We start from the raw sequence: 27,777 nt of genomic DNA, 5'->3' as shown, positions 1-27,777 counted from the left end.
GAAACATCTTAGGGAGGAACTCTGTTAGTTGGTGCTGCACACAAGTGGCTCATCTCTGAGTCGGGGACTGCTTAATGTTAGATTCTTCACATGATTATAGCCTCCACGCGGTCCCAGGCATTGGTAAGCATGCCTTCGGGCAAGGTGTTACCTCTCGTGTAGGGAAGCAGCCAGACCCTGCCCACATGTGTAATCAAAAAATTAAGGCCAACTGCTTTCGGCTGTCCAGGAGAATTATGCACAAGTTGACAAAAAGCCACTTAGTCTAATATGGGGAATACAATGCTACAGTATCTGTTTGGAAGCAAATTGACTCTTCTACCTGATCATCAACCCCTGATTTGTATTTCTAATTACCAACTGACTAGCTTAAATCAGTTAAATACAGTACATTCTAGACACATGAAAACATAAGGTGTTCAAAGTCTTTTCATTTGTCCAAATTATATTAAAAGTGGATGTACTATGTAGGGAGTAAGTATAGCATAGGAGCTACATGTTTGTGACTTCGGAGTGGTAAAAATGAAATCTCTAGTTAGGACCTTTATATGTTGGCCAGGAACAGACGAACAGATAGAATAAATTACATAAGAATGAACAGATGTTCCACAATGCCACGGCAAAACAATGAATGCACAGTTTGCTGGACCCTTTCTTGGCAAATGCTTCTAGCAGTAGTGGTGGATATCCATGCAATGTGGTGTTCCAAAAAACACATTTAACAGCCATACAGATGGATGAAATAATGAAGAGTATCTTGTAAAATATGAGTTTCAGGTTAAGCATTCATCGAATTTCAGTTTTTTCTCTGAACAGTTATCAATTTTTAAATCTGAATGTAACCACCATGTAACATCAGCACAATATCATTCAGCCACAAATGACCTGATGCTAGCTTTAAGGAAAACTTAGCTGGCTGAAGAGGTGTCTGTACTGGACTATTTTTTACTTTGTGTTTGATTAGTCTGGTTTAGCAAGGAAGTACAACAAAGGACAAAACTGTTAGTCTGGAAACTGTATGATATGAAAAGGCCATATTCACTATCTAACCCTCTTTATTTGGTGTATGAGGCAGATGTAGAGTATTAGGACTTTACTTTATATATGCAATTGATTTATATAATTATTTTTTTACATATGAGCAGTAATGTCATCTCAAGGCCACTTAGACCAGACTTCATCAGACTTTTTTGGGTGGCCCCTGTGACTACACTGTAGGTATCCTTGTTCATAGGTAGGGCTGTACTACCTAATTGTTGCCAGAACTTGATCATTGGAAGGGAAGGTTTTTTCCAAGTTAGGGCATAAAACAATAGGAGCTACAGTACAGTCTGTTCTGCCACTGTGGGAGCTGAATATTCAACCAAGCCCAGAAAACATATCCATAGAGAGGGTGAGAACATAATACCAGAGCTATTGTTAATGAGATGGACCAATGATGCCAAGTACTGAGTAACATCCGGACATGACCAAAAGATGTGAAGTCTCCCATTGGGTGGTTGCAACACCAGCAATTCAGAGGAGATAACGGATTCATCTTAGGGACAGTATATGGGGTAAAGTACGCTCTGTGCACTACCTTGAATTTAATGAGCCTGTCTCTGAGGGGGGACAAAGTGTTTAAAGGGAAGATCCCAGATGTCCGACCGATCTCCATCCAAATTGATTCATGGATGTTTAGATGCAGAATTTGATTTAGTGTGCTAATCAATTGTTAATCTATTGCTTGGGGCCTGTCTGTGTCATCAGCTACTCATCATTACTCAGGTGTCTATAGTTATTCATTTGGGGTTTAGGGTGCTGGAAAACTCTTATTGGTCATTCATAGTAATATAGGCCAATTGACATGTTGCTACATGCTATTTAGTATAATAATAGTTCTTTATAGTCTGGCTTTTCCTTATATCACTGTGGGCTTTTCCAGGTCATGTCTGGTCCAAAGACTTATGACTAGTTGTATTAACAAGTCAGAAGACTGGATAAGCATCAGCTCATGCTGACATCAAATGTTATTGCCCTGCTGGTAGTCTTTAACAGGCTCCTTGCACAGTCAGCTCACTTAGGTACTTTACAGAAATCTCCAGTAGGGATATTTACTGATATTAGGATTAACCATTCTCACATATTGAGTCCTCCTGAAATTAACAAAAACATGGTCTAAACCCTTTTTTTTTTTTTTTTTATTACAGTTGTAGACAGATAAGCGAACAACCTGGAAAAGTGCCATGGGACTGCCTGGTAAAGAATCCAACAAAATAATCATATTAGGTGTGAGGAGAGATTTATGGTTAAAAGGATCTTTACAGATTAGCACACCTCAAGTACATTGACAGCCCAACTTTACCATTATTTGCTGCAATTCACTATTTAGGGAAACTCACAATGTGATCTATGTCAAGTGTGATATATTGTATATGCCTATTGCTTTAGTTCAGTATGTTTCTGCTTAGTAGTAGGAATGTGTATAATGCTGTATATATGCTATAGTTATTTGTTGATAATATTGCTTGTAACGAGACCCTTGCTCGCTCGCTTCCGCTCTCCCGACACTCCTCTGTTTCTAGTGAGTCAGCTTGCAGATCGCAACTTCTGATGGTTCTGTCAACCAAGGATCCGGGATCCGAACTACAGCTATGTGCTGTTCGGAATCCATTAGAACAAACACCAATCAGGCTGTATGTAAGTTCAAACAGGAAGACAATTTATTGGAAGAGCATAGCACACTTTTATACAGAATTTGGAACATCCTGCCCCCAACAACCGCCCTCTTATTGGTCAATTGCAAAGTACCTGCAGTTCCCCTTCAGGTCCTCCTTAGCCATGCAAATGAGGACTTGAAAATGAGTCAGCAGGGATTGGTCCAGCTTGGATAGCTTGACCAGAAGGACTATTATGTGTAATGAGACAGAAGCCCCAGGGGGCAATCAATGTACACAATAGCCAGACACAGAACAATGGTTCCCTAACGAGCCCCCAATACACATTACTCTGTGTGTCAATACATCCCTTAGCAGACAGCAGGTGAGTTCATTAGCACACCCGACAATAGGTGAATGGAAAGCCACCTCAGACAAAAGCAACATCGTTAGACAGTCCGTCTCCTCATTGAACTTCCTGGAATGACCATATTAGGAGTTGTACTTCCTGGTCAGGGACCTAATGGAAAATGGGAACAAATTTGCCCCAAATCTCAATATTTCTACATGGAGACCTTGCTGACAAATATGAAGCAATTCAAACCATCACCCATCTGTCCTTAATTTCCAGTGACGGTGAACACCGTCACATTGCTTGTTAAACTTTATATGTTGAATTGAATGTAGCTTGGCTGTTCTAGGTCACTGTGTAAGCACAGGCCTGGTGCACACATTCTACCCTTAACAGGACCATGTACTTAACAGAACCATGGGAGGGAAGGCTACCAACAGTAGAAGCATTGAAGGACTGTGTGAGCGGGCAAGGCCAGCAGTTGCAATTTAATTTCAAAACCCATAGCCAACTTTTACAGGAAATAAATGCAAAGCACAGAGTGAAAGTTACTTAACCATCAGTATACTGTAAATAACTGGAGTATGGAACCCTACTACACCTGTAAAGGCCAATAAATGGTGCTCCCTGTCACCTATGGAACGAATGAGATGAAATGTGAAGTAGCACGATGCTGACTTTACACTGCACTAGTACTAGTGGTCTGTACTACAGCAGCTGGTGAAGGGATACAGCATAGTGATTGTGTAAGAAACTGCTGACCAAATTTAAAATAGTGGAATGAGCAAGCTGGTACAAAATGTGCCAGCTGTAAGAACAAATCAGTGAGTTCTCTAGTTGGATCCCTTTTAGCTGTGAAAAATTGAGAGATACTGTAAATAGCTGGCTGTCCATCCTGATCCCTGAACGTTTGAATCTTTAATACTGAAGTAATCCTGATCTGGCCCAAACTAATAGTAGTTCTGATTCTGAATTGCAGGCACCATATAGCCTCTGAGAATCTTGGATCCCAGGTTTGGCTTAGGAATAAAATTATAACTAAATTCTTACCCCCATCACTTAACCTATGCCTTAGCTTTCAATCTCTAACACTTAAAGCCTAACTCTGGGCTACATTTTTTAAGGGTACTCACATCTCTTTCCACCACTGGATGTTCTCAGTGTTTAAATGATGCTTTGTGTTATCAACCTGGTAGACTGAGGATACCCTGTGAGTACAAGGTGTCATGAATCTTAGGGGGTGTCACAATGGCACCCTTACTTGCAGTATTAAGATGCAGAAAGCAGTGATGACACTTTCTAAATCATAGAGAATCAATCACCCCCAACATATTCAATGGGTACATTAAAAACCCAAAAAGCAAAAAATACACACTGGGGACCCTCCGGGGGGGGGGGGGGGGGGTGGATAGGCCCAGAGTTAAGCTTTAAAGTGTATGTAAACATTAAAGCTACACTTCACTATACGTGGCTTTGTGTAGCACTGCGTTAAGATGATTTTGGTCATTTTGTTTATTGATTAATGATGATGAATTTTAGGAAGAGCTTACTTATACTTTAGCCCTACATTGAAAGTAAGCCCTTTGCACTTCCTCCTAACATTTCCCCTAACATTTAACACTAAGGCTGCTGATCTTTGACTCCAACACTAGCCTGATAGAATCCCTAAAATAGCTTGAGTTCTAAACGAACCCCCTTGTTCACACCCTATCCTTGGCTGAGGGAAACTTCACATAATCCTCACAATGCTACTGACACCAAGCTATGAAAGCCAATAATATTTAGAAACATTTTTCAAACTGGGATCAAGTCACGCTGTGCGGCGCGGCTTCAAAGTCGGGCGACTTTGAAGCCGCGCTAGGGTGAACCGAGACTTACTGTTAAAACACACAAGTCCATATCAATCAACATTGGTACATTCAGCTTCTATTATGAGCTTAGGAATTCACACTTGCGTAGGTGTTTACTCGGCTGGTCCGACTTAGACTGCTCCCACTGAGCAGTGTGGAAGTCTGCACTGGAGAGAGTTTTTAAATGTTTTATGTTTAGCCCCTATACATGGGCTTTAAATAAAGGCTAATATACATTTTAACGGTGTCTCCATTTTTGTTTTCCATCTCCCATATTCATTTTGGAGTTCTCATCCACTGCGAGGAAGGGAGTTCGACGGACCGGTTTGAGATCACATTCTGGAGATTACATCTTGGTCAAGGAGACCATCAAAGCTTCCTTTGATCCTATTGCCTTATGGTAAGGAGGATCAATACCATCTGATGAGTGGGGATTTTTACACTCACTTTCCACACAGGGTGTCACCTTTTCTTTGTTAAAAGCTTTCACTTTTTGTGGGATGCACTGATTTATCACGGCAGGAGGAGTGAGCCTTTGGAGGACACAGAGGACTTTTTTGGGACTGTTTTCATTGAATATGAGTGTGCACTGGGGTTAGGCACAAACTCTTTATATGTGGTTTTTGTTTCACCAGCATATGCATAGGTATTCGCATATGTATATTGATGGTACTATTTGTTTCAATTCTTGCACATTTTTTAGAGAAAGCGATGTTGCATAGAGTATAGCACTCTTGTGGATTTTATAACTTTATACACAATTATTATGCATTTCTTTTGATTGTGCTTTAGTATGCATTCTGCATGACTGTCTGACAGTTAACTATACGTCACTGGGCAGATATACATACAATTTCAATGAACAAGTATTATGTATAAAGAATGTATAGCTTGTAAAAAGCAAGAACGTCTTTAGACTAAAAAGTCGCACTAAGTGTTAACTGGTTGTTATCGTTACATAAATTCTACAGGAAGGGCAAGCAGCAGAATAAAAATAAAGAGCCATTGAGAGCTGAAGCACAGGGGTCAGTGTCCTGGCCACACACCTTGCCAAGTGAAGGTTTACTTTCTGGGAATTCTCCCTAGGGTGTTCTGGTGACTGGCTATACTGAGCAACAAGGAGACAGAAATATGACTGATTGGGGGTGGTTTTCACAAGGTATGATGACTGCGGAATAAGGGTAAGTTGTAAATAATGGATCCCAGAAATAGCTCCATTCAAATGTTCAAATTAAAGGTTTTATTTACGCACTCATTATTACCATTGCATTTAGGAACTTTGCTCTAAAACGCAGCACATATTTACCAATCCAATAAAACGCCTTGTCTCCTCGCTAAAGAATCAAATATAAAACAAAGCAGTCATTATGTTTCTGAACAGGTCACATGCTCAGCAGCAGAAATCTTCCTTCCAACACTATAACCTTTTGTTGCTTCCTTCCAGTTTCTCTTTCTTACATTGCCCACTTATCACAAGGGAAGCTCACAGAGATTTGAGCAATACGTAACAAGCAGTAAGCACTGCAGAAAAAACATTCATGCAGTTTTATCCTTGTGGATGTTACAAGATTTAAGGGTTTTTATAGAACAATCTTTGTAACTGGTTATAATTATTCCATTCCTATTTGTTGACAGGTGGTAGAAGACACATAAAGGGATAATTAAATACCAACAGACAAAACTGTAAAGTTACGAATGTACATTCCTGCATAGTTATGAACAGTGGTCATCTAGAGCAGTGGTCCTCAACTCCGGTCCTCAGGGCCCACTAACAGGCCAGATTTTAGGTATTACCTTGGGGAGATGCAGACTAGAGTACTGCAATCACTGAGCAGCAAATGGTATCACCTGGGATGTATTTCAGTTATCTTGCAAACCTTACCTGTTAGTGGGCCATGAGGAACAGGGTTGAGGACCACTGATCTAGAGCCCAGAGCGAACATGCCAAATTGTGACCCCCCCCACCCAAGATGCATGGGCATTATGTGTCAGCATAAATCCCCCCCCTCGAAAACAATTAGGCAATATTCTGCATGCTCAACCCCAAGTATAAATTCCACCTCCTCCCAGCACAAATATTTGCCCCCCAATTGCCCCCCCAGGTCAAATCCTCCCTCTCCATATTTGCCCCAGCACAAACCCCTCCCCAAAAACAAAATCCCCCTTCGAGCATAACTTCTCACGCCAAATCCCCCCCCCCTTCCAACACTAATTCCCCTACCCCAGTCCCCCATCCTAGCACAAAATCCCCCCCCCCCCCACAAATTTACTCTCCTAGCACAAATACCCCCGTTTCATCCTTGCTAGCACACACCCCCCCCCCCAAAAAAATATCCTCTTATTCTCACTCCAATTGTTGTAATAGTGACTTATCCTTTTCTGAGACCTATTCCTGGTCTGTATAAGCAGGTACAATCACCGTGGACAATCGTTATCAGATAGCTAAACTCACCAGACTCCATTTCTTTCCATCCACGTAGGTTTTATTGAAAGCAGTATGTATAGCAGACAACAAAAGATGGTATCTGCAGGTCAAAACATGGTAATGTGCGAGCAGTTGGATAAAGGCCTAGACAGATGTGGCCATCTCTATTCCCACAAGCATAAAGAAGCAGGAACAGGAAATGCATTATAAATGGGAGGGGACAGGAGGGAACACAGAAGGGAAAGACAGAAAGCAAGTACAACAACTGAAACAACCACAAGATGGCAGTATAATGATCAAATATATAGACATGACCACAAATATGCATTATATTGTATCTTACATATTGGTGTAACAGCACACCTCAGCAATTATACTTTTATAGCACAAATTCTCCTCCTAGCTTAAATCTTCCTCTCCTATCCCCCTTCCCAACACAAATACCCCCAAATCATCACTCCTAGCACACCTCCCCAAATTTGCTTCCTAGAACAATTCTTACCCTCTAACAACCCCCCCCCCCCCAAATTTCCCTTCTCAACACAGATCCCTTCCCCCAAAACTCCATGTGGTGGCCCAGCCCCTCAGCTCACATGATACCACAGTGCCCAGGGCAGTCACCCCTCCTGCCTACCCCTTGTCCCGGCCCTGGTTGTGAAGCACAAATGTAAAGAAGGAAACGTGCTTAAAATTTAAATCTGAGTTACATGTACAGTTAAAATATATGCGCGTGTCTGTTTTACTTAGGCTATATAGTTATGCAGGCTGAAAAAGCAATGAAAAATCAGTTGCAAAAACATTTTTTTCAGAAACCTTAAAGGTAACCCCTTGCCACCATCTAATAGGGTCTTAATGCGGTGTAGAGATGGGCGTCCTGATCACATGGCTGCTATGACTGGTTGTCACAGTATTTACATAATTGAGAGCTCCCAATCCTAAACAATGGCCGGGGACCCAGCGAGTGTGCTCTCACCACGGAAGTGCTGTTCCCCATTGACATTTATATATGTCGGCTTTGTGTTAAAGTGGATGTAAACCCCGTTCATGAAATTTGACCTGGGCACATATATCTGTAGTGTTTACCTATCTTTCTCCAAAGCCCTAAGGGCCAGTTCACACTAAATGTAGTGCAAATTCACAGCGAATTTGCTGCAAATTCGCACTGCATCAGCTTCGCAAACTGATAGCGAAGTGTATGTTAACGACACCCCGCAATAAGTTTGCAAAATGCAGCGTGATTTGCAGAATCGGATCGCAGAGTCCTGGACGGGTTTGGTCCGAATGCGATGCAAATTCAGCCAGACATAGCATGTGATCTGCACAGCAATGCGCTGCAAATCACATGAGATGTCTCCCATCGCACTAGCGTGAACCGGCCCTTAAGCAGGGTACACACTAGTAGAAAATCTGCCGAAAATTCCCGCCTGATGTGAAATCGTCCGATTTTCGCCTAGTGTGTACACAACTTTCAGCAGCCGATGCTGACATTTTCAACGAAAAAAACGGAGGGACAAACATCAAAATTTTTTTCGTCCGTCCCCAGACGACCGATTTTCGTTTAATGTGTATGCAGTACGTCCGTGAAAAATCGGATACGAAAGACCTGATCTGAAGTTGCTGACAACCCGGAAGTCTAGGAACAAATGTGCCAAAAAAAAAGAAAAATCGGACGAGAAATTTTGTGAACATTTATGCACTGTCGACTAAAAACGGTAATGAACGCTGAGAAGACAGAGAAAAATCGGAGGATATTTCGTCCGATTTTCGTCAAGTGTGTACGGCCCTTTAGTCTCGTGTCTTTCTGCTGCTCCATTCTTCTGTTATCAGCATGATAACTTCAGACAAGTTCTCCGACACAGGAGATGAAAGCAGCTGGAAATTTATGTCGGGGTGGTTTCATAGAGATAGATTAGCAGAGAGCTGGTCTAAACTGTGCATGTTTCTTCCTTCCTCTGCCTATGTGGAGGGGTGGGGGAGGGGTGTCCCTTTCCTCTAATCAGCTGTCACACAGTGTATGCCAAGACTCCACACCAAGTGCTGGAACAGGAAGAAAACATTCTAACACGATGCTCACTTTCTAAACAGTGTAGAAAGCTGAAGACAGCAGATATACATGTAAAACTTATGTAGGGAGATTAGTTTCATCTCTGTGCATCAACTGAGGTTGTTCACTTCACTGGGTATATGTGAGGGTTTACATCCACTTTAAGGCCTATATACAGTATGTGTACATCCCTTGGGAATAGGTTAACATGTGATTTGACAAAGCAAAAATTTGACCTAAAGCAGTGGTCTCCAAACTGCGGCCCTGGGGTCGGATGAATCACTTTACTTGCCTTTACCCACCCCTTGGGGCTCTGTTCCTCCAACTGATATAAGACACTGTTCTGCCAACTGATACCAATAATGGGGCACAATTTTTCCCACTGATACCAATAATGAGGCACTATTTCTTCAAATGACATCAATACCGGGGCACTCTCCCGAATAGCAAATGTGGCAATGTTTACTCCCACTGATGCCAGGAAAATTTCCAGTCCCGCTGGCCACAGTCCGACCCCCCCTAAAGTCTGAAGGACAATAAACTGGCCCATTGTTTAGAAAGTTTGGCAACCCCTGACCTAAATTATGGGCGTTCATTCTGTGGCCCTCCAGTTGTTGCAGAACTACAAGTCCCATCATGCCTCTGCCTTTGGGAGTCACGCTTGTAACTGCCAGCCCTGCAATGCCTCATGGGCACAACACAACAGCTAGAGGGTCACAGGTTGAGAACACCCATGATCTTAAGTGTATGTTCACTTTGTTCTTTTTCAGCAGTTGAGGTCTTAGGCAGACGCATACTAAGCCAGCCTTTACCAAGATTTTTATCCCAGGCGTTGAACCCCTTTCATTATTTTCAGGTTTTAGGGAACCTTTGCTAAAACCAATTTATTGGGGGTCAGTGGAAAAAATGTTTTTACATTGGTGGAAAGTGGGAAGAATGACTGTCTTTCAGTGTTAGTCAGAATGTCTCTCTTACAGACAGAAAAAAAAGATCATTGGTGTAATGATGTGGACTCTGCCATTTGACAATGGCCCCAGAATTATGCAGGTCAATCATCTACAGCTCATGGAATCTCTAGCCACCTCTCAAAGAACTCTAGTTGAGAACGGCTTTACTTAAATTGGTTGTAAATCCATGAAAAATTAACAAAGCACATCCTTCTATACTGTCACTTCTGACTTTTCCCAAAACCAAGAGATAAAAAGGTGACGAGGGAGGAGCGCTTCAACACACAGCCTGTAACTGATATCTTCAGCTCTGCATGTCTTCCATGTACTGTGATGTGGGGGTTGTGTCCCTTCTCTCTAAACAGGGCTCGGAGCTGATCTCACTGAGATCGGCACTGTAAGATTTCAGATCCCCATCCACTGCTTTTCATAGCTGAGACATCCTATGTAAATTCTGGACTCTGAATGACTGTATAGGACAGAGGGCTGTAGATAAACAGCTACAACGTGTGCAGTATTTGTTTAATTTCTTTTTATCATCTGATGCTGGTCACTTCACAGGGTAAAGTGGTTTCAACCACTGTAAGATGGCCATAGATGGATCAAAATTTGGAAGTTTCAGCAGGGAACGATCGACTTCTGTTGAACGGACATGTTGGAAAAAAGCCATTTGATCAGCAGCTGCAGCTCTGATCTGTGTATTCTACAGAGGAGGAGTCCCCTGCTATTAGAATACAATATGGCAGTGGGGAGGATTTCCCCATCCTCCTCGAATGTGTGGATGGGGGAATTGGTTCTATTTTTTTCCATTCAGCCCACTGCCTGAGTGAAAAAAAAACCACAACCATATATGGCCAGCTTAGGTAATAAGTCTTGCTTTTCATACTAAAAATTGCCAATAATTGCCTTTTATCACTGAATCATTCAGTGGTCACCTGACTTCTGTCTCACTGTATCTGGTTTACTGAGCCTATGATTTTGCTGGTAGCATCAGGACCTAAAGTCCCAGTCTCCTTTGTGTAATTTCTCTACTGTTGAAGCCTGAGAATGGGACCTTTGGACTTTGCAAGCATGCAGGGTATAACACAGTGGCCTGAAGTTCCAAAGCTGGAGCACCCATGGCAAGGTGACAACATCACCACTGCATTAAAGGAGATGTACAGCCAAAGTTCGTTTGGCTGTACATCTCCTATGGATCACAGGAGTGCAGTTTGTTGTGCACTCCTGTGACCCATTTTCAGCAGAGAGTGGGCTGAAGTCCGCTCTCTGCTGACATCACAGAAGTTAGTCAAGGGCACTGCATCATTACGACAATGCCCGTTTACCAAATTATATGTATTCAGCAGTCATCCAATGGGAGCATGGATCTGCACATCTCTCTAAGAACTTAATGAATTCACTGATCAGCAGATATTACTGAGCCCCAGGACCAGGAATAACCACCTTAACCAGAAATTACTGCGCCTCATGTGCAGTATGTGAAAAATGCAATCCGGTGAGGACAGAAGAGACACCGCAGAAACATTTGGCGAAACCCCTGTATCCATTCCAGAGGATACAAATTGATCATATACAGATGCCAAAGAACCCTAGTGATGGTAGACATGTCCTCCGGTTGGCCAAAAGCCTACAACGTTACAAACATGACAGCCTAGGCCACAGCCAAGAAATTATTCAGTGAGAGATTATGTAGACTTGGGGTCCCAGAGGTGGTAGAGAGCGATCAGGGCCCAGCTTTCACAGCAACCCTTACAAAAGAGATTTGGGCAGCACTGGGAGTTCAGTTTGCTCTACACACCCCATACCACCCTCGAAGTAGTGGGAAGGTAGAAAGGATGAATGAGACTCTAAAGAACGGGATGTTAAAAATGTCCCAGGAAACAGGGATGAGTTGACCAGACAGTTTGTCCATTGCCCTGTTCAGTGTCAGACACATCCCCCTGGGGGAAACATGCCCTGTCTCCTTTTGTTTGGTTCAGCCCCAAGACTCAGCTGTTACTTCCCACAGCAGTTGCAGTTACAATCTGATGTGTTAATTAGTTATGGTACACGTTTGTCTTAAGCAATAACTAATATCCGTTTGAGTATTTTCCTCCATTCCAGACCCAGAAACAGACCCGGGAACCCACAGAAGACAAGATTCTGCCGGCAGCACAATGATTGTGCTATATATCCTTTTCTTTAAAAGTCTGATAAAAAAGCTCAGCAGGTGATTATCACCAAACCAGGTACGCAACAGGTTGCCACCACTAGGACAAATGGTATCATTACATTTTTGTACAATTCATCCAGCACACAAGCAGTTGCATTTACTTTTTGATTTTTGTAGTATAATACTCCTGATAAATACACTCTAGCACCCAACCGCAGGAGGAAGCAAACAGCTCCCTGCGGAAGCTTTGACCCTCATGTGTACATGAATAGGGGTCCCAAGGGGGGTCCCCGATGAATTCGAAGCCAGGGATCAGGTGGTTTTGAGTCTCTTAAGTTGAAGAAGAACTCCGGTATTACAGACCCTTGATCTCAGTATTGTAGCTGGATGAGTGGGTGGCAGAAGGTGTTCGCCCAGGTAGGTGTAACAGTACTAATCGAAGAAGAGGACCGCCTTATGATGGAAGAGGACAAACCCTTCATTCCTCTATAGTCACCCCTACTCATTATTTCCCAGTTCAATAGGGTTATAGGGATAGATAGCACCTGACTGCCCTCTCCAAGCTGTATCGAGGGGGGTAGTGAGCTAGTTACTGCTCTTCTCTATATACGGCCTCCAAAAAAGTTCCGGTGGAGTATGGGCCAGGTGAATAGGCGCTCTAGTAGTAATAGGGACAGATTGAAATAGACATTCCAAGGGGGGAAACTGTAATGGATGTAATACTGGTTATATTAGTGAAATGCCTATTTCACTTTATGGTGAATACCTTATGTATATATGTTACTGCTGAGATTTACTACCTTACTCAAAATGCAATTAGATCACCCCTCGTTTCGGAGAAGCAAGATGGCGATTGAACATGGAGACAACACCCAAAATAAGACCTCTTGATATCCTGGAAGAAAAACTTGGAATGGAAGTGAGCAAGGAGGGGGCAGAGCAGAGAGCTGCTGACTGACAGTCAGCAGCTCTCTGCTCACTGAGCTGTCAGAACTGAGCGATCAGCGGTGTTTGATCTCTCGGTTCTCAGTGTAGAGGCGCCGGGGGACAGATGCAGCATCAGACCGATGCTGCATCCACCTAGGTAAGTATAATTGGGGGGAAAAACTGAATCCCATACATCTCTTTTAAAGTATACCTGTGCTTAGTGTTGTCACCCTATCACAGGAAGGCACCATAGAGAGCAGAAACTGGCAGAATCAAAGAGTATTAAATAAACATTTACTAACGTCTTTATAAAAAAAAATAGTACAACTATGTTTGCAAGCGAATAGAGGAAGCTAATTAAACAGTTTTTTATTTAGGAGAATGCCTGATAAGGAAGCGTGCATGCTCAAAATGAATACCGCCTCCCCCCTGCATCCCAGGAGCAAGTCGCACCCTGGTCGGCAGCATCCTCAGCCCCCACGAGCACCATTGGTAGTGCGGGAATCCACCAGCACAGGCGACAGTCTGCCATTGTTACAGAGACAGAGAGACACCCAGCCGGACTATCCGGGAACTGCTAGAGGGAGTTATTTGTTTTTACAAGTGGGATCTCATCTATCCCTGTGAGTGCATAACTTTTAACCTTTTTGAGTGTTTTCAGCTATTACACTAGAAGCGCTATTCTATCTCTTTCTCTCGGTTTTACCTTACAGTAATCCTCTGGCTCATGGTTTTTACTGAAAGCCATAAAATGTTTTGGTGCAGGAACTCTTTCATTCAGATTTTTTTGGTTGAGATGCAACATTGTGACTCCAAATATGAATTGCAACCATTGCAGCCATAAGCAGGGCTTTACTGAAGCTAGAAAAATAGTATTGACTACCTAGTTCTGTGTATTATAATACAAGTCAGACATCACTGAAACCATTTGATTGTTTTGAGATATTAATATTATTTGTTTAAAGTGGTTGTAACGCTGAGAAACCCCCCAAAAACATGCTTCTGTCCCTTTAGGGCATGAGATGTAGCGCAGTGCTTTTGCCAGGTCAATTGTCCCTTTCTATGTTGTACAAAACCTGGTTGATCCTGCCTGTTCCTGTGTCCCCCGGTTTAAACTGACCATGCTTATCATAAAAGCGTGGTCAGATTACGTGCCTCCATCATCCAGCTCTCTCCTCAGCGTCTCTGCATCTCCCCCTTCCCTCTCCTCCCCTCCCCTCCCCTCTCCTCCTGCCTTAATTGAGTAATACTATTTCCTGGCAGCTGCTCCTCTCCCCCCTCTATGATGCCATTTGGGAGAAATTGAAATCAGGTCTCACAAATTCAGAGTGAGAAAGGAATAACAGCCCCTCCCACTGGAGTCCCTCTGTTCAGGAGCGAGAGCAGACTGAACCATGGAGCACACAGAAGAGCTCCTATATAAAGTAAGAAGATTTTGCAAAAAAAAAAAACATTTCCAATACTATTGCCACATAAGATAATGAATAATGGGAGTGTGCTTATGAGACTTTGCAACCACTTTAAACATAGACATCGTAAATTATTAATATTTTTGTATATGATCATTAGTGTACCTAACAATTCACACAGATATCTGGGGCTCATGTAAACATACTTAAAGCTTAATACCAAAGCCCTAGAATGTTAATCAGGCACAGTGTTTAAAATATACTATTATCAATTTAATATTAAAATATACAGTATAAGGTTTACCATATTTGCCAATGTATTTGAATCCATATAAATAAAATGTACATTAAAAAAAAAGGTCATAGCACACAAAATCAGCTCTGCTCTAATTTTCTTTCAATATTACTTCAAGGCTCTTGTAAAGCTGGTAAACAGTTCTCCCTACTGTTTGTTTAAGTGGATTAGGTTAGATAAAGCACTGTAAAGCTATATATATATATATATATATATATATATATATATATATACATTTATTTTATTTGTTGCTATATTTTTTCAATGCATTTTTTTATTTGAAAAATTCCTGGAGCATCATGGCAGCATACAATGGGTTGGGGCTCTGCCCCACAATCTGATAGGACTGGCTACCTATAAATCAAAGACAGACCCAGCTTGCAGCATTTTCTTTTTTGTCCTCACCTGATCACAGGGCCGGACTGGCCTACCGGGATACCGGGAAATTTCCCGGTGGGCCGCTTTAAAATTATGGCCGATTTAAGACGCGGCCGCTATTGTGGCCGCTTTAAGACGCGGCCGCTATTGTGGCCGCTTTAAGACGCGGCCGCTATTGTGGCCGCTTTAAGACGCGGCCGCTATTGGGACCGCGCCGCGGCTGCTGCATCCCTGGTGAAGTGAAGTCTGTACTACGTCAGCCGCTATGAGCGGCATGACGTCAGATCTGGCGGGAGCGGCTGCGCGGCGCCGGCTGGCGATGGATCATGTGACTGTCAGCAAGACTGACGGTCATGGTGACGGCGCCGAGGGACCCATTACACGGACGCCAGCCCAGCAGCCCAGCAGCCCAGCACCCTGTCTGACCAAGTTAGTAATAAAAAATCAGCAGACTGCAGTGCAATTATTTATCCCATCCTCCGACCTCCACCAGACCACCACAGATCTTCTCCCTAATAGGATGGAGGGGAAGCAGTGGCGGTGGGGAGGATGGCACCCCCCATCACCACTGCCACCAATCTCCCCTCACCACCACCACTGCCAACGATTCCCACCCCCCTCACCACCACTGCCAACGATTCCCACCCCCCTCACCACCACTGCCAACGATTCCCACCCCCCTCACCACCACTGCCACCGATTCCCACCCCCCTCACCACCACTGCCACCGATTCCCACCCCCTCACCACCACCACCACTGCCACCGATTCCCACCCCCCTCACCACCACTGCCACCGATTCCCACCCCCCTCACCACCACTGCCAACGATTCCCACCCCCCTCACCACCACTGCCACCGATTCCCACCCCCCTCACCACCACCACCACTGCCACCGATTCCCACCCCCTCACCACCACCACCACTGCCACCGATTCCCACCCCCTCACCACCACTGCCACCGATTCCCACCCCCCTCACCACCACTGCCACCGATTCCCACCCCCCTCACCACCACCACCACTGCCACCGATTCCCACCCCCTCACCACCACCACCACCACTGCCACCGATTCCCACCCCCTCACCACCACTGCCACCGATTCCCACCCCCCTCACCACCACCACCACTGCCACCGATTCCCACCCCCCTCACCACCACCACCACTGCCACCGATTCCCACCCCCTCACCACCACCACCACTGCCACCGATTCCCACCCCCCTCCACACCACTGCCACCGATTCCCACCCCCCTCACCACCGATTCCCACCCCCCTCACCACCACTGCCACCTATTCCCACCCCCCTCACCACCACTGCCACCGATTCCCACCCCCCTCACCACCACTGCCACCGATTCCCACCCCCTCACCACCGATTCCCACCACCCTCACCACCACTGCCACCTATTCCCACCCCCCTCACCACCACTGCCACCGATTCCCACCCCCCTCACCACCACTGCCACCGATTCCCACCCCCCTCACCACCGCCACCACTGCCACCGATTCCCACCCCCCTCACCACCACTGCCAACGATTCCCACCCCCCTCACCACCAATGCCACCGATTCCCACCCCCCTCACCACCACCACCACTGCCACCGATTCCCACCCCCTCACCACCACCACCACTGCCACCGATTCCCACCCCCCTCACCACCACCACCACTGCCACCGATTCCCACCCCCCTCACCACCACTGCCACCAATTCCCACCCCCTCACCACCACCACCACTGCCACCGATTCCCACCCCACTCACCACCACTGCCACCGATTCCCACCCCCCTCACCACCGATTCCCACCCCCTCACCACCACTGCCACCGATTCCCACCCCCCTCACCACCACTGCCACCGATTCCCACCCCCCTCACCACCACTGCCACCGATTCCCACCCCCCTCACCACCACTGCCACCGATTCCCACCCCCCTCACCACCGCCACCACTGCCACCGATTCCCACCCCCCTCACCACCACTGCCACCGATTCCCACCCCCCTCACCACCGCCACCACTGCCACCGATTCCCACCCCCCTCACCACCACTGCCACCGATTCTCACCACCACTGCCACCGATTCCCACCCCCCTCACCACCACTGCCACCGATTCCCACCCCCCTCACCACCACTGCCACTGCCACCGATTCCCACCCCCCTCATCACCACTGCCACCGATTCCCACCCCCCTCACCACCACCACCACTGCCACCGATTCCCACCCCCCTCACCACCACTGCCACCAATTCCCACCCCCTCACCACCACCACCAGTGCCACCGATTCCCACCCCCCTCACCACCACTGCCACCGATTCCTACCCCCCTCACCACCGATTCCCACCCCCTCACCACCACCACCACTGCCACCGATTCCCACCCCCCTCACCACCACTGCCACCGATTCCCACCCCCCTCACCACCACTGCCACCTATTCCCACCCCCCTCACCACCACTGCCACCGATTCCCACCCCCCTCACCACCGCCACCACTGCCACCGATTCCCACCCCCCTCACCACCACTGCCACCGATTCCCACCCCCCTCACCACCACTGCCACCGATTCCCACCCCCCTCACCACCACTGCCACCGATTCCCACCCCCCTCACCACCACTGCCACCGATTCCCACCCCCCTCACCACCACTGCCACCGATTCCCACCCCCCCCTCACCACCACTGCCACCGATTCCCACCCCCCTCACCACCGCCACCACTGCCACCGATTCCCACCCCCCTCACCACCACTGCCACCTATTCCCACCCCCCTCACCACCACTGCCACCGATTCCCACCCGCCTTACCACCACTGCCACCGATTCCCACCCGCCTCACCACCACCACCACTGCCACCGATTCCCACCCCCCTCACCACCACCACTTCCACCGATTCCCACCCCCCTCACCACCACCACCACTGCCACCGATTCCCACCCCCTCACCACCGCCACCGATTCCCACCCCCCTCACCACCACTGCCACCGATCCCACCCCCTCATCCCCACCACCGCTGCCACTGATCCCACCCCCCTCACCACCACCTCTGCTGCCACCGATCCCAACCCCCTCACCACCACCCCTGATGCCACTGATCCCACCCCCCTCACCACCACCACTGCCACCGATCCCACCACCCCTGCTGCCACTTATCCCACCCCCCTCACCATCACCACCGCTTCCACTGATTCCACCCCTCTCACCACCACCCCTGCTGCCACTCATCCAACCCCCCTCATCATGTCTGCAACCTCTGACATCTCCTGTACCATGTCCGCACAGCCTCTGACATCTCCTGTACCATGTCTGCAACCTCTGACATCTCCTGTACCATGTCCGCACAGCCTCTGACATCTCCTGTACCATGTCCGCACAGCCTCTGACACCTCCTGTACCATGTCCGCACAGCCTCTGACACCTCCTGTACCATGTCCGCACAGCCTCTGACACCTCCTGTACCATGTCCGCACAGCCTCTGACCTCTCCTGTACCATGTCCGCACATCCTCTGACATCTCCTGTACCATGTCCGCACAGCCTCTGACATCTCCTGTACCATGTCCGCACAGCCTCTGACATCTCCTGTACCATGTCCGCACAGCCTCTGACATCTCCTGTACCATGTCTGCACAGCCTCTGACATCTCCTGTACCATGTCTGCAACCTCTGACATCTCCTGTACCATGTCCGCACAGCCTGAGACATCTCCTGTACCATGTCCGCACAGCCCATGACATCTCGTGCACCATGTCTCCACAGCCCCTGACATCTCCTATACCATGTCTCCACAGCCCCTGACATCTCCTGTACCATGTCTCCACAGCCCCTGACATCTCCTGTACCATGTCTCCACAGCCTCTGACATCTCCAGTACCATGTCCACACAGCCTCTGACACCTCCTGTACCATGTCCGCACAGCCTCTGACACCTCCTGTACCATGTCCGCACAGCCTCTGACCTCTCTTGTACCATGTCCGCACATCCTCTGACCTCTCCTGTACCATGTCCGCACAGCCTCTGACATCTCCTGTACCATGTCCGCACAGCCTCTGACATCTCCTGTACCATCTCCGCACAGCCTCTGACATCTCCTGTACCATGTCTGCACAGCCTCTGACATCTCCTGTACCATGTCTGCAACCTCTGACATCTCCTGTACCATGTCCGCACAGCCTGTGACATCTCCTGTACCATGTCCGCACAGCCTATGACATCTCCTGCACCATGTCTCCACAGCCCCTGACATCTCCTATACCATGTCTCCACAGCCCCTGACATCTCCTGTACCATGTCTCCACAGCCCCTGACATCTCCTGTACCATGTCTCCACAGCCTCTGACATCTCCTGTACCATGTCCACACAGCCTATGACATCTCCTGTACCATGTCCGCACAGCCCCTGACATCTCCTATACCATGTCTCCACACCCCCTGACATGTCCTGTACCATGTCCGCACAGCCCCTGACATGTCCTGTACCATGTCCGCACAGCCCCTGACATGTCCTGTACCATGTCCGCACAGCCCCTGACATGTCCTGTACCATGTCCGCACAGCCCCTGACATGTCCTGTACCATGTCCACACAGCCCCTGGCATGTCCTGTACCATGTCCACACAGCCCCTGACATGTCCTGTACCATGTCCGCACAGCCCCTGACATGTCCTGTACCATGTCCACACAGCCCCTGACATGTCCTGTACCATGTCCACACAGCCCCTGACATGTCCTGTACCATGTCCGCACAGCCCCTGACATGTCCTGTACCATGTCCGCACAGCCCCTGACATGTCCTGTACCATGTCCGCACAGCCTATGACATCTCCTTTACCATGTCCGCACTTTTACCACTTTTAACTAGAATTTGCTCTTTTATATATAAAGCACTATATGCTTTCATATCTATCTTATCTATGTATAATACACTCTTCAAATTTGCTTTAAAATGCATGGTTTTCCATTTTATGAACAAGGAAATAATGGCGCTATGCTGTTGGGCCGGTATAATAATGCTATGGGGCTGGTATGACATTTTTTCCAGGGCTGAATTTTATTCCCAGTCCGGCCCTGCCTGATCAGGATTGGATTTGCAAGGTATCCCTTACTGCTAGTTGCCCCAGCCAGGTTCAGCCTCTCCTGGGTGGAAGTCCTTCCTGTCCAGCCTAAATGAGCTATATGGTTGGAGCCCCACTTTCATTGTCTGGGGGGCATGGTTAAGCCACTCCTAGGTGGAAGTTCTTCTTGTGCAGCCTCTAAATGAGCTGTATGGTTGGAGCCCCATTCCGGTGGTGCAGGCTTGTCAAAGAAAGCTTTAAACAAGATATGGTGGTAAGTGGCAGTGTTTTACCTTTGCTTTTCATATATTTTTCCCTTTTTTTCTCTGTTTGTCTGTGCTTTCCTGCACCTGTCTGTGTTGTGGGCATTTGGCATTTCCAAGCTGTCTGCAGCAGTGCATGACACTCTGAGCATGAATGGCAGGAAGTGATGCTGCTGCTGTGGCCAGTTTCCTGGCTTGCCCTTTTCCAAGATGGTGCTGATAGCCCCAAACTGTGATCTGAGCATGCTCAGGCACCGATATCATCACTAATGGCCAAGGGTGCAAATTTTAAATGGTTTTAATGCTTTTTTGGGCAACACATGGTGGTGTTTTCTACTCTTCACAAGACCATTCTAGTCCAGAAGACTTAAAAGCACATTCAATCAGGGCAGTGACAGCACAGTACTTACTGTCTCCTCCTAAGGCGGGTTGCCACCTTATCCATTTAAACTAGGACACACATTTATTACACAGGCTGATTAAGGTGGTATTTAAACTCACTTAGTGGCATAAGTGCATTATATTAACCTTAGAACCTGTGTAATTATTGTGTCCTTTTTTAAAGGGATGAGGTGGCAACCCTACTCCTGAGGCTATTAGCAAGTTAGCAATGTGGTCCTCCCAGAACACCTTCATTATGCTTTGTTAGGTGAACCTGGCTCAGCTTACGACAATAAAATTTGGAACATTTGTTGTGCAGGCGCATACTTACGCTACTGACCATTACAAATTTTCATCTTGCGCCCTCCCATATGGCGAGTTTGTTTCCATTGTATGCTGCCATGATGCGCCAGGAAAAGGGAAAATTCCATACTCACCTTTCTTTAATTTCCCTTTCCTAGGGCATCATCATCACAGCATACAGATTACCATCCAAATGGTGTTACAGAGAATGCAGCGAGCTGGGTCTGTGTTTGATTTAAAATTAACCAATCCTATCAGATTGTAGGGGCAGAGCCACAACCCATTGCCATGAAGATGCACCCAGGAAAGGAAAATTACAGAAAGGTGCGTATACAATTTTCCATTTTAGAGTGGTTAACAGCCATTGGTTAAGGCTTGTAAATACCTTATGTCAATGCATCAAAACACGTTACATGTGTTTGATGCATTTACATATACTTCCATGGGGCCTTCCAATTCACTAAAACACAGAAAAAACTCAGGCATATTTTTACCAATGAATTACAGCACAGAGATGGGAACTGAATTATGGTTTACCGGGACAAATGCGGTGTCGGAACATGTAAGTAAATTGCAAAGATTGGCCCTTATACAGCTATGTGGTTGGAGCCCCATTCTGCTGGTCTGGGGGGCATGGTTAAGCCTCTCCTAGGTGGAGGTTGTTCCTGTACAGCCTCTAAATGAGCTGTATAGTTGAAGCCCAATCAAACCTCGCTTCTTGTACTCATTTTCTGACATGTTGGCCTACAAAAGTTTATTTTATTAATTTTCCAATAAATAGACAATAAACAACACAAGTTGATATATAATGGTTTATTTTGGAAAAAGAAAACAACAAATTCATTGCCTGTTAAAATACTAAAGCACTACAACAAAGGCAAAGAATTTAAGGCACAAGTCGGAATGCCAATATGGGAATAGAGCTCAGTCTGGGTTGTCTACCAGATGCTGAGTTCTGCCCATCCTTTTAGCACTACATATGGTTACCCAGTAACATTTTAATCAATCTATACATACAAAAATTATGACCCCCAAGTTCAGAACAAAATAACATATATGAGGATCCATGCTTATTGTCTACAGTCTCCAAAATACATACTAATATATAGTTCTTGGTTAGTGCTTGCATTATTGCTGCAAATAATGGATTTTTATATATGCACTATGAACTTGGCAAATTACTTTTTTTTTAACAGTGCTTACAATAAAAAGGTTCCACTAAGGGAACAAGGCAACAAAATATCTATAACTGCTATCTAAAGTTATGTAACATGATGGTTGAAAACAGAGGCAATCAAGTAGATAACGTTAAAATACAGAGTGTGCAGAAGGAAAAAAACATATCAAGCAGAATCCAAAAGTTTACACTTTTACAGCCAGTGAAGAATCCAACAGTGTGCACATGTACAGCTAGTCGTAAAGGTTCTACAGGACTGGCTCTTCTATATGTGTGCTATATGATATGTGTGCTAAAGGAAACCTGTACTGAGAGAAAATTCTGATTGATTGGATATTGTGCAAATCCAGTGGCTTCAATACTAAGTCATGGACCAAGAATTGTTCCATCCAGAGGCAGCCAGGCAACTAACATATTCATAAAGAGCAGGGCTAGGTTAATATTTTCTGCCCCCCCTGGCCACTGTCCATCAATAGTCCATCAGCTATCCTTAGAAAATACCAACAAGATCAGATGTCATAGCTAAAAAATGCCTGCCAGGGCTGGGAGTGCTGAGAAGAGAAAATTTGCCCACTTTGCATTTATGAACCTTATTCTGCTAGCAGTTCGGATCTAGGTGTACACAATTCCATCAATCCCAACTAGATTGTGCTGACAGTCTGGTGCCTTTTATTAATCATGATGATGTGTTACTGACATCAACATAATGTGTAGGTGACTATGTGCTGCCCAGGCAGCTTGCTGCCCTAGAACATTGTTTCTTAACTATTTTTCAGTCAAGGCATCCTTTCATCCTTTAAAATTATAGACAATCTCAAGGCACCCTTAAAAATTATGGACACTCTTGAAGCACCCCATTTTAAAATGTAAAAGACTATTCTAATAGATTTACATAATGCAGCAACATCCACATATGTGGGTCCCCCCCCCCCCCGCACGTTAGAGGGGATTTATTTTTCCAATGCAAATACACTTTTCCACACTGGTATTGACTAGTATAGTCCAATGTTTCTCTTCTCTCTCAGTTTCTCTAAATCAGTCAGATGTGACCTCAGTGCTGAGGGCGAGAGGCAGAGGAGGGTCAAACAAGGATGCTGTGGAGACGACTGACATCCTCCTTATCAACTGATTACATCATTGGTTGTTAGAGTGCCAGTGTCTAGAAAGTCGTAATGGTGCATAATGAAAACCTGTGGCTTTGTGTAACTAAAAGGCAGGTTTCATCCACCTACTGGCTTGTATACAATTTTTTGATCAATTTTTAAGCATTTTTCCAAGGCACCACTGAAGAAGCTTCAAGGCCTGGGCAACCCTGGTTAAAAAAGGCTGCCCTAGAATATGGCCAACGTTGGCTATGCATAAATTGGACCCTGAGATAGAGGACAGCAATGGCCACTCTTGTATTTCTCTCAGTGTTTCCTTTAACAAATAAACTATGCAAAACAGCAGCTTTATAACTTCCATTAGTATAGGAATTTAATCATAGTTCTGTTTGCCAAAAGCGGATTTGTTGTTCTGTTTAGTTCTAACATTCTCTTTAGATTTACAATGTTTTATCAACCACATGTTTTATTTATTTGTTATGCACGGAATGCCATGGCTTCCAATTAAGTATTGCCATCTATTCTAAAAGCAAGAATTTTTAACTTGTGCTGCAACATTTGAAAGATTGCATCCATTGGCTGTATGTTTAAATTAAAGCATTGACAATTGTATTTTCCTTCCTTGCCCACTGTGAATGAAAATCCTCCATAACGTGTCCAAACAGACTGACTATGGAATCGTAGATCAAATAAGGGTAAGGGCCTCTGCTGGCTAGATATTAACCTTTAAAGCAAATTCACTGAAAATGTAAGTAAATTCTAGTAATGCTACCTATGTTTTCATGATACAGCAAAACTGGAGAGTATAAGCATCCTATAATCAAAGCAAACTAACATTTCCCTTTAAGAGCTGTAACATTTTTAATGGCAATAATCCAAAACTTCAAAAGCATTATCAGTAAAATATATGTATTTATACCTATTTTAACATCGTAGTTGCTTGTAATATAATACAATAAAAACACACAAGAGGCATTTATGGCAGCAAGTGGTCAACCTGCCTTCACAATATTTCCATCCATTCCAATAAATGTAATAAATTGCATTAAAACAAAAAAACACATTGCTTACATAACTGTAAAAGGTCTTTCTTTAGACATTATGTACCAACTTTAATATAATACTTTTCCGCAGATAATATGTTCATCTTGATGATGGTTTGGTTACATACTTTATACAGACATAAGTATAATAACAAAACAAACTCTTCCATAAATATTTCCTATAGGATAATTCCTTAACTTGTAAAATAAGTACGAAAAGACTTCACTTTCATTAGAGTTCAGAGAAATAAAAAGGCCCTTTAAAAAGTTTAAAACTTTTAAAAACACTTTAAGAAAAAAAAAATAATATCACTTTCAAATGAACATTTTCTAGTAAACCAAAAGGACCCAAAATATATACAGAATAAAACATTGCAAACTGTTCCTTTACCAGAAAATTAATTGTAGCTAGTTGCAAATAAAATTTAACATCTACAAAGTTTCTTTTTTTTCCCAAAATACACACATAGTATTAAAATAAAAAAGAAAGGTATGCTATGTCAAGTAATATTGGGTATAAATAAGTATCTGCAAGCAAATTGTTGAAGATATGGGTAAACATTAGAAATGATGTGATTGTCCCTTTTATAGGATCATACAAGACACACACAAATGTTCGCAAAGGGGATATGTTCTTTCAAATGGTCAGAAGCATGATAAAACATGGCTGAGTATTATGCAGCAAACACTGGTCAGAATTTTTAACCTCTAGCTGCCCCCCTTTGAATCCATTTATGTATCATCAGACATACAAAACAGCACTCATTCATAATAACATGTTAAAATGTACAAAATACGGTAATATTTGCATGAAATACTGTATAGTTGGCACTAATTTAATCATGATTTGCTAAATGCATAAAAACTGGTTGAGTATAACTGAAGGACCAGCTAGGACACAAGTTTGCTTTTATGTAAACGCTATGGCTTATGGTACCCAAAAATATAAGATGACCTTCTTGCCATTGTCAAGTGGGAAGATTTTCTATTGTTCCCCTGATAGGCAGTCTGTCTTCCTTTGTTTCTTGTCCCTACCTTCCCAATTCACATGAATGTACAACGAATGCCCTCTCATCTCAATGGGTAGTTTTAAAAAGTCACCAGCCCTTAAAATTTTATGGATATCTATCCATTACTTTCTCTTCCAGTTCTAAAATTCTGGACCAGATTGGAATCTTAAAAGTAAGAAAACTTTTGAGCCTAACAAGGTCAAGTCCATGATTCCAGGCAACAAAGAAAACAAACTGTGAGAAGGTCTACTAGATAACTCTTTATTGTACTGGATAGACGTGTTTGGGAATTGAATTCCTTTATAAGATATAAGGAGTTCCCAGTTCACCAAGGAAACCTAGTGGGTAGAGTTGGCGCACTACAGCTATTCCTTGGTGACAACTTTGACCCTGAGCATGTTGGTTGCACTCATAATCTGCATCTCAAGGCTTCAGTTTTCATTGAAAAGTACCTTTAACCTGCTTGTTAGCTTTTCTTGCTACTAAGGAATTGTACCTCTTGTTGGCAATCAAATCATCTGTAACACTCAATCAATGTTCTGCAAATGAGGTGGCTGCCAGCAAGTCAGTAAATTATAACGTAGCATGAGATGAAAATCAGTCAAGTAAGTCATTAGGGTTGGTTTAAAGGATATCCTAAGTTATATATGCATTTCTCTAACCTGTGCTAGCCAAAATGACACTGACACTGTGCTATGCAGAGAAGTAGAGATGAAAAATATAGATAAGCATGGTGAGAAACGTGCCTTTCTCACCATTGTGGTGATGCAGAAAATGAACATTTTATGATGATGGCCTTATTAAATAAACAATGCAAGAAGCAAAGTGCTAAGTGCAAAGGACAGTTATCCATAGCTATCCATTAGAATTCACTTTTCTGAATATTACAAGATACATTCTGATTTGGGGCTATGACTAAAGTACATGGCAGTATTGCTTTATTCCTTGAAGGAGCTTATTAAATAAGTCAAAGTACGTGACTATTTTCAGACAAGGCATTAAAGAGGCAAGACTATTATTAAAGTCAGCAACCAGGCTGTTGTTTTATGCCCTCACACTAACACTGAAATGCGTCCGTTAAGAAGCAGCCCAAAGTAAGTTCTGAAAGCTTATCTCAAGAAGACAGAAGAATCAGAACAGTTGACATTACGAGTATTATTAAATAGGTAAGCCAATATTAGGATGAATATTCAATTTTTATAAAGCTGAAATTTAATTTGCTTACATCAAGGGTCTTCAAACTATGGCCCTCCAGTTGTTCAGGAACTACAATTCCCATCATGCCTAGTCATGTCTGTGAATGACAGTTTTACAATGCCTCATGGGATGCGTAGTTCTGCAACAGCTGGAGGACCGTAGTTTGAAGATCCCTGGCTTACGTTGTCTCTCCTGGTTCCACCCATTAACACTCTAATACCATTTTTATTGTAATGTTTTTCATTACACACCTTATTTTAGACCCAGTGATGTCATCATTATGTGTTTGTGATTTCCTGTAATCTATCATGGCTGGTGGGGAGGGGTCCACAGGGTGCTGTACATAGCTTCCTAAACACTTCAAGCACGCTGCCAACAGGTTGAACATAAAAAAATGACCCGATTCCTCCATCCACATATTCAATGTGGATGAGGGAATCCTTCCTGCTGAGTCCCCATCATCAGAATACACTGATCTCTGCTGCAGGCTATAGCCAAACGCACTTACCAGTTGGGAAAAACCCAACAGGTCGTATAACTGCAGTCAAAGAGAACGTTTAAAGGAAACACAGAAGTTGTCATTGCTGGCCTCCTCATCTGCAAATGGTAATTGCTTAGCCATGGTATTGCTCCAATTATCTTAGTTCTTTACTGAAGGACTTCAGACTTTCTGAATATGTGTGTGAACAGCCAATCATCTCGAATTTTCAGAAGAAGATCAGCAGTAGCAGACCCAGCTTTCGCTATCTTTATTCGTTTTTTAATAAGTAGATGAGTGACTATATGCAGGACAGCCTGATCTGTTGACAAACAACAGACTTACTGGCCAGATC

Source organism: Pelophylax lessonae (genome assembly GCF_965119305.1).
Source record: "Pelophylax lessonae genome assembly, chromosome: 9".
NCBI classification, from domain to species: domain Eukaryota; kingdom Metazoa; phylum Chordata; class Amphibia; order Anura; family Ranidae; genus Pelophylax; species Pelophylax lessonae.
This window is presented reverse-complemented; position numbering follows the sequence as displayed.